General features: G+C 37.7%; 1 non-coding gene across 1 annotated transcript; it reads left to right on the forward strand.

Annotated features, from left to right (window-relative positions):
- The first annotated feature begins 1,363 nt into the window (after positions 1-1,363).
- Positions 1,364-1,469, forward strand: LOC128292466 (small nucleolar RNA R71). Its single transcript, XR_008282451.1, has one exon. It is a non-coding gene; the product is annotated as a small nucleolar RNA R71 (small nucleolar RNA).
- Positions 1,470-9,688: the final 8,219 nt, after the last annotated feature.

Here is a 9,688-nt window from a genome sequence, read left to right on the forward strand (position 1 = left end):
ATGTCTAGAACAATAAAGTCAACGGGAAATATAAATTTATCGATTTTAACTAGCACATCTTCAATAATACCCCGAGGAAATCTTAGAGTTTTATCTGCTAATTAAATGCTCATCCTAGTCTGTTTGGGTTTCCTAAGACCTAATTGTTTAAACATTTTGTAAGGCATGACGTTAATACTAGCCCTAAATTAACTAATGCATTATTAACATCTAAACTACCAATTAAGCAAGGAATCGTAAAACTTCCTAGATCTTTTAGTTTGTTGGGTAGTTTATTCTGTAGAATGGTTGAGCAAACTGCGTTTAGCTTAACATACGACGCCTCGTCCAACTTCCGCTTATTTGCTAAAAGCTCTTTTGAAAATTTCATTGCGTTTGGCATCTGTGATAGAGATTCAATAAACGGTAAGTTAATGTGTAATTTTTTTATGAGTTTAAGGAATTTACCAAATTGTTCATCTAAGCGGTCTTTCCTTGTCGCATTAGGGTATGGCAGACAAGGTTTGTATTCTGTACTTACTGGTTTCTGCTCATTGTGGTCTACCTCACCTTTGCCTTTGCTTATCTTAGTTGCTTGCCTTGGTTCTGGTTCAGGCTCAACGAATCCTTCTTCATCTTGAACATTGATTGCGTTAAGCTGTTCCCTTGGGTTGGGTTCAGTATTACTTGGCAAGCTACCTTGTGGTCGCTCGAAGATTAGTTTGGACAACTGGCCTATCTGAGTTTCAAGCCCTTGGATCGACGCTTGTTGATTTTTGAATGCCATCTCAATATTCTAAAAACGAGTCTCTGACACCAAGATGAATTTGGTTAGCATCTCCTCAAGGTTCGGCTTTTTCTCCTGCTAGTATGGTGGTTGCTGAAAGCTTGGAGGGGGTGGTGGTTTTTGATTTCCTTGGCCTCCCCATGAAAAATTTGGGTGATTCTTCCAACCTGTATTGTAAGTATTACTATAAGGATTGTTTTAAGGTCGAGGATTATTACCCATATAATTTAATTGTTCGTTCTCCATGCTGTGGCCATAGGATTGATATTCTGAATTGCTTGATCCACATCCATTGACTTCACAGTGCATTATTGGATGAACCTGCGAAGAACCAAGTAAACCATCAATCTTTTTGTTTAGAAGCTCTACCTGGTTTGACAGCATAGTAATCGAATCGACGTTATAAATGCCTGTTGTTTTAGTTGGCTTAGTCCTCATGACTTGCCACTGATAGTTATTTAGTGACATCTCTTCAATAAATTCGTAAGCCTCTTCAAGTGTTTTATTATTGATGGTTCCCCCGGCTCTGTATCAATCATCTGTCTTGTCGAGGGGTTCACACCATTGTAGAATGTTTGAACTTGCAACCATAAAGGTAATCCATGGTGAGGACACCTTCGCATTAGGTCCTTGTATCTCTCCCATGCATCGTAAAGAGTTTCTAAGTCCATCTGCACAAATGAAGAGATATCATTACGTAATTTGGCCGTTTTAGCTGGCGGAAAATATTTTAATAAAATTTTTTCGGTCATTTGTTGGTAAAAAGTTCAACCACTGTTTAGCTTTTTTCCTTAATGAAAACGGAAACAACCGAAGATGGATGGCGTCATCAGAAACGCCATTAATTTTAAAGGTATCGCAAAATTCTAGGAAATTTGCCAAGTAAGCGTTGGGATCCTCATCCTACAAACCATCAAACTGAACAAACTATTGTATCATTTGAATTGTGTTAGATTTCAGTTCAAAATTATTTGCAGCAATAGTAGGTCTAACTATACTTGACTCAGTTCCTATTAAATTAGGTTTAGCATAATCATACATAGTGCACGGAGTAGGATTCTGATTAATAGCAATCGCAGGAGGTAGCGGATTTTCTTGGTTTTTAGCCATATCCTCGGTTGTGGTTGAAGTATCATCCTCTTGCTCGTTCTCTATGTATCTTAAGCTTCGCCTTATTTCTCATTGGTTTCTGCGAACTGTGCAATCGATTTCTTGTCAAAAAGTAGTGGTCCTGACGGGTTTCTTCTAGTCATAAACTATAAAAACCTGCCAAGAGAAAGAAAAAGTAAATTAATAAATAATAATAAAAATAAAATAAAATTAACTTGCAAGAAAAATAAATAGCTAAAGTAATAAAAATCGAGTGTTCCTAATATCTTAGTTCCCCAGCAACGACGCCAAAAAGTTGATCTTGATTTTGTGTATGATAAGTTTTATAAATTTATAATGAATCATTCTTGAAACTAACTATTATCACGATGAAGGCAAGTGTACCTATCGAACAGTAGTATAACTTTAGCAAGACTAGATTGTTGAACCCAAAGGAACTAAAAGTACTAGTAATGACTGTCTTTTTATTATCTAGCCTAAGAATAATTGGGTTTATTTTAACTTTCTAATTAACTAAACTAAGAAATCACAGAAAATAGAATTGGGGAATTACTTTTGAAAAACTCGATTGATTGAGACAATACCTAAGGAAAAATCCACCTAGACTTCACTTTTTATTTGACTCTAAATCGGACGATTTATTCATTTGACTTGATCCATAGAAATCCTTACGTTATATTATTATCTCTCTCGAGACTAACAACGTCTAACCCTAGGTTGAATAATTGAAATCTCTTTCTAATTAACTCCTTAGGGTTTCACTAACTCGATCTATGGATCCCTTTATTAAGTTTCACCCTAGTCTGGCAAAATCTTGTCACCCTATCACTAGGCGCGCAACCAACTCCGCTTAATTATGATAAGTGTACTCTTAGACAGGGTCTATTCCTCCTCTGAATAAGAGCTTAACTTAAATCAATATCCTGGAATATCAAAACAAGAATTAAGAACACATAATTAAGAACAAGTCAAATATTTATCATACAATTTAGATAATAATAACAAGATCTATCTTAGGTTTCATTCCCCTTAGATATTTAGGGATTTTAGTTCATAACTAAAAAGGTAAACCTCTCAGAAGAATAATGAATACAAAACATAAAAAAAACTCAAAACTCCTGAAGGAAAATTGAGGGGAGATCTTCAGTCTTGATGATGAATCTAGCTTCTGAGATGGATCGATCGGCTTTCCTTGAGCAGTTCCCTACTTCCTTCTTTTCCTCCTCCTCTAGGGTGTATTTATGGGCTTTAGAATGCCTAAAAGCCCTCAAAATTAGCCTTTTCTGAATTAGACTCAACTTGGGCTCGGCAGGGACACACCCGTGTGCGATTACTTCAGGCCGTGGTCAAGCCTATTAAAGAGGCACGAGCAAGTGTTCCACTCGTGTGAGTCGTACTTCGATTCTGCCAGATTGACACAGCCGTGTGGTCTGCCCGTGTGGGGAGGTCCAGGCCATGTTGATTTTGGACCTTGGCCCATTTTCTTCGTTTTTGGCCCGTTTCTCATTCCTTTCGCTCTCCTATGCTCGCCTAAGTATAAAACATGAAATTAAGGCATTAAGAGCATCGAATTCACCAATTTTAAGGAAAAATCATTCATAAAATGTGTTAAGCATGGGGTAAAAATATGTAAATTACGGTTTATCATCCATCACATGTGATTTCTCCGTCCGAGATTGAAATTCAGTCTGATATGACTTGCAAAGAAGAATCGATCCGTATCTTATCTCGTGAGATTAAAGAATTGAGAAATAAGAAAAATTGTTAATAAAAGTAATGTGGCATTGACACGGTATTGAAGAGGCTACATGGGAGCCCAAAGATACTATGAGATGGCAATATTCGAATTTGTTCAACGATAAGATTTTCGGGGACGAAAATCCCTAAGGGGGAGAGTTGTAATAGTCCGGTTTAGACCCTAGTCAGAATAGTGGTTTTGGGACAACAAATCCGAGTCAAAAAATATTTTAATATTATTTTCTATGCTTATAATATGTGAATTGACATGTGTGAAAGTTTCGTATGAAAATTCGATCATTTATGTGCTTAATTTGTGAAAAAGACTTAATCGTATAAAATGTAAAAGTGGCCTTCTCTTTGTTAAAGTGTTTATTTGATATGTCTCTGTAAATGAAAGGTCCTTATGTTGCAATTGGACCATTTATACGTGATATTCGTGATAGGTTTTAAAATTTTATAAATGAATCGTTCTTAAGACTAACTTATTATCACGATTAAGGCAAGTGTACCTATCAAACAGTAGTATTGTTCAACAAGACCGGATTATCGAACCCAAAGGAACCACGAGTACTAGTATTTACTTCCTTTTTATTATCTAGCCTAAAAATCAAGAGGTTTGGTTATCTAAACTAATTACTAAACTAAGAATGCACAGAAAGAAAATTTGCGAAATTACTTTTTAGGAAATTCGATTGATTAAGACAATACCTAAGGAAAAATCCACCTAGACTTCACTTGTTATTTGACTCTAAATCGGATGATTTATTCATTTGACTTGATCCGTAGAAATCCCTAAGTTATATTATTATCTCTCTCGAGACTAATAATGTCTAACCCTAGGTTGAATAATTGAAATCTCTTTCTAATTAACACCCTAAAATTGCATTAACTCGATCTATGGATTCCCTTATTAGGTTTCACCCTAATCCGGAAAAATCTTGTCACCCTATCTCTAGGCGCGCAATCAACTCCGCTTAATTATGATAAATTTACTCTTAGACAGGGTCTATTCCTCCTCTGAATAAGAGCATTAACTTGAATCAATATCCTGGAATATTAAAACAAGAATTAAGAACACATAATTAAGAACAAGTCAAATATTTATCATACAATTCAGATAATAATAACAAGATCCGTCTTAGGTTTCATTCCCCTTAGGTATTTAGGGGTTTTAGTTCATACGTATGAAGGAAAACATCTCAAAAGCATAAAGATAACAAAACATAAGAAAACCCAAAACTCCTGAAGGAACTTGAAGGGAGATCTTCAGTCTTGATGATGAATCTGGCTTCTGAGATGGATCAATCGGCTTTCCTTGAGTAATTCCTTGCTTCCTACTCTGTGTCCCCCCTCTAAGTGCCTTTTCAGGTGTTTAAATTGGCTTTAGAATGCCTAAGATCCCCCAAAATTGGCCGTTTTTGAATAGAGTTATACTTGGGCTAGGCAGGGACACGCCCGTGTGCGATTACTCCAGCCCGTGGTCAAGGCTATTGAATAGGCACAGACGTGTGGTATACCCCTGTAAGTCGTGCTTCAATCCTGCCAAAGGGACACGGCCGTGTGACCCATCCGTGTGAGAAAGTCTAGGCGTGTTGATTTCTCACGTAGGTCCATTTTCTCCGTTTTCGGCCCGTTTCTTGCTATTTTTACTCTCCTATGCTCAGCTAAGTATAAAACATGAAATTAAAGGATTAGGAGCATCTAATTCACCAATTCTAAGGAGAAACCATCCATAAATGTGCTAACCATGGGATAAAAATATGTATAAATTACGGTTTTTCAAATACCCCCACACTTAAGCATTTGTTTCTCCTCAAGCAAAATCCTCAACTCATAATCAAAATAAATTCTTCTCAATTTATATTCCTTATCAATAATATCTCAAAATAATCTATAAGTATTCATACATTGAGAATTCAACTAAAAGTACATCAAAGTTTCAAACATTCCAAGTTGAGCATTTTATCACGAAAACATAGGTGTCTCCCCTTATCTAAGTGATTACCTTTGATCAAAAAATCGCAGAGTTTAGCATCCTCACTAAAGATTCACTCAAATCACTTAATATGTTTAAAGACATCAATAAAAGCACTCATTAGTCAATATGAAAAGTTATTACCATAGGCTTGCTTGAAAATAAAATCTCCACCACTATATATTGAGCTGATACATCAATCAAAAAGGTCTTTTTAGAGGGTTGTAACGTGGCTTTAGTTAGGGGGTGTGGTCACAAGCTGAAAGAAAAGGTTAGAATCGAGATTGAATTGAAAAATTACCTAGCTAGAAAAATAACTGGTCATTAATTTAATAGAAGTGAGCTTCTTCTCAGAACATGGAATTAACACTCAAGCTCAAAAACGACAAATTACTACTAATATGTAATGAATTATTATTATTATTATTATTATTATTTTAAGAACAAATCAAATACATAGAAGAACAAAACATAGCTAAGCAGTTAGGTCATATCAAATCTCGACAAAAATAGGGATCAAATTAGTGGATTTCAACAATAATGGGTTATGGGTTAATATTGAGGGTAAATCAATTAATAGCTTGTTAGGCTCAAAAGGGTTCACTAAGGGTTAATTATGGAGGTAGGCTTTTGTGGAGTGAGTGGGTTAAACCTAAGTGTCTTTATCATCTTGACATATCAAATCAAATGGTGTGGTCTTGACATGCATAATCAAGTAAGTTCTAGAATAACAAATCAATACTGACGCACTCATAATAAAAGTGAGCATCAAAGGAATAAAATATGCTCTAAAGGCTCAAGATCTCACAAAAATTATGGCTTTTTGATGTTCAAACTTGTGAATTTCAACTCAAGATAATACCTAAACTTAGGGAAACAACCTAAAAATTTTTAATTCTTCAAAAATCAGCTTATCATGCTTGATTCCGTAATGTCTTAAAGTATAAACAATCAATGAATAAATGCCTATGTTCTAATTCAAGATATATTAATAAAAATCATAAATTAATTTGAATTCATTATAATAGTGATATGAGTGATTCACGTGAAAATAAGAAAAAATTCAGGGATTTCTAATGATGATATAAAAGACCCCCCACACTTAAGATGTACATTGCCCTCAATGTACAAAGATAGATATATTGAAAAATATAGATAAAGAATCATAAGATAGGGAGAGAAGTGAAACTTTCTGAATTATGAATGAACTCCTTGATTTGGAGTTATAGAGAATAATTGGCTAAGGCAAATGATGAGAGTGAAGGAGGATACTTCGGTGGGGGTAGAGGTTCATTAGTCCATAAGTCCTGTGCCAAAAGAATATTATATTTGGTGGTAACTATGGTCGTGGTCGAGCAGGACATGGCAGTCGTGGAGAACCTTTCCTAGTGGAGTTTGTAGTTCCTATGTGATGATGAGCTTTGGATCTCTTTATAACTGTAATTGAATCAGGAACTTTTTAGGGAATATAATGAAGCATAATTACTCGTAATGAAATAGGCAAAACTATAAATTATTCAATAAAAATTATAAAAACTAAAATTAAAATAATATTAAAGGAAAATGAAATAAAAAGTACTTAATTAAGATAAGTAAAGATAAAAGTGAAAATAAAAAATAAAATAAAAAGTTTGTAAACATCGTCATCGTCGGATGGTTCACGAGGTGGTGGTGGCGATAAGATGTGGAAGTGCTGACAAATCTGATGTAGAGTCGTATCAATGTGATCAAAGTGCTGAAAACATTGTTGCTCAAATCGTGTAAGGCGCTCAAAGATGTCAGAATGTGAAGCCGCCTCATGAACTGGATGATGGATGGGTGATGGCTGAGACGGTGGGTTCTCATGACGTGGAGGGACATCATCAATAATGTCCTCTAGGTCCTCCTCCTCGGTGGACTGGATGAGGCAATACTAAGGAGGGTAGGTGCCATGTCGTTTCTTGATCATCCTCATACTTGCCATGCTCAAAATGCCCTGTGGGGATATTTGGCCGAGGAGAGTGAGGGAGGATGATTATGCTGCTGTGTTGAGGAGCCCGAAGTGTCGAGCCAATCGAGTCACATAAGGCCCGATAGAGATGACCCCTCTCCTATGTTGCTCCATCTAATGGTGGATGGCGAGGACGATGAAGTAAGTAAGGTCGAGGACGTGCCCATTCGCCATGCTCCATAAGAAATAGGCATCGTGGGTGGTGACAACGTCAGTGCTCTCTCGTCTCCCTATCAGAGTGTGAGCCAAGATGGCGTGTAGATACCTCAAGGATGGTGGGAGAGCCGATGCCTTAGAGTGGCTAGGATCGTAGGTGGCCGAGGCAGGGACGAGGTCCCTCCAGCATTTTGAGGGGGAGTAGTGGATGTGGCGGTGGAGGGTGTCGAGTTCATTGTCGTCCATGAACTCTTTCATGTATAGCCTTAGTGCAATCCCGAACTCGAGTATGCTTAACTGGCGTACTAGACCACCAAGGCTGAACTAGACTGTTCCAGGATCGTCGAAGTTGGTCATGACGGTTTGGAGATGGAACGTCGAGTAGAGTTCCAATGTGAACTTGAGATACGTCGTCTCGACGATCTTAAAGAAAAGCCCCCACGGGTCAGTCATCAGGAGGGCTTGGACCACGTCAGCCAAATGAATTTGTTCTAGTGTGGCCTAGTCAATGCAGTGACCCACACCTAGGGGCCGGGCCCGTAATATCTAATATAATTCCTCTTGGGGTCCCAAGGGAATCTGGAGGAACGAGTGCCTAATCTCCATGGTAGGACCTGAGGATGACGCTGCTCCTTTCTTTTTCTTCGAGGCGGGAACAGCGGTCTTCTTACCACGTGAGGATGACATTGTACCTGCATTGAAAAGCCAAAGTTCAACCAATACATCCCAAAAATAGCATGAAAAAACAAAACTAATTAAAAATATTTCATGAGACTCGCATACTAAATAAAGAGAACAAAACTAAAATAACTAAAACAATTATATCAAGTCATTTAAAGTAGGACTATGAGAATAATACGACGGGAAAATCTAATGCATGAATGTATGTGGGTAAACATAAAATCCATGGAAATAAGAAAAATGGGTGAATGTAGTATGAAAAATGGCAATGACAAGAATGAGTATTTTTATTATTCTACTATTAATATTCACTTAAGATAGTCAAATAGATCAGAGAAATCATGAAATAGGCAAGATAATTAAAGAAAATAGAGAGAAAAGAGTAAACAAAAGCAAAAGGGAGAAGCTTGAGTCATCGCAAATAGTGTTGTAGGCGGCGCACGGGCGTGGTAGGTAGAGCGTGTGGAGTTGCAATGGCTAGCGTGTGGAGCGCACGGTCGTGTCGCACAGCCATGTCTTGCTTCGTTCGCTTCTCCTACGCCCGTGTATGATAGCCCACGGCCGTGTTCTTTTTTACAGTGTCGACCGTTGGTGAATGACACGGGCATGTCGCACGCCAGTGTTACATTCTCAGTTTCAACCTCAGTTTCAAGGCACGGGCGTGTCTCACGCCAGTGTGGTTTTGGCAGTTTCACCCACGGCCATATCGCACGACCGTGGCAACTTATCGCATCCCGTGTTGGGGAAAAATTTTGCCATGTTTTCACACGGTTGTGTCTCCTCCTATGGTGTGAGCACAGCCTAACGCCCATGTGCCTGGTCGTGTGGATGGGAAAACCCTGTGTTTCAAGACTCAGTTAGTAGGTTAGATGTGAAAAACTAGAATTTATATAAGTCATTATTGTTAGTGCTCAGGTTGCCTCCCGAGAAGCGCTTATTTATAGTCTTAAGCTGGACTCACCTGTCTTCTGCAAGGTCAAGATGGTGCGAGGAGTTTACACTCCTCATCCTTGCTATCAACTTTATCAACATAATGTTTAAGACGAGTATTGTTTACCTTAAAAGTACTGAATTTGGGATGAATTACCTCGACTGTACCATATGGGAAAATACTGAGTACCCTAAGAGGAATTTCTTTAGTAGGTTCAAGAGTGGTAATGCGAGGATCTACTGCATCTAGTAGTACTTTGTCTCCAACCTTAAATTGATTTGGTGAGGTATTGAGCTCGTCCTGGCTCGGTTTCGATTTATCAAGTGTTCTAGGTTTTTG

This window comes from Gossypium arboreum, chromosome 4 (genome assembly GCF_025698485.1).
Source record: "Gossypium arboreum isolate Shixiya-1 chromosome 4, ASM2569848v2, whole genome shotgun sequence".
NCBI lineage: Eukaryota > Viridiplantae > Streptophyta > Magnoliopsida > Malvales > Malvaceae > Gossypium > Gossypium arboreum.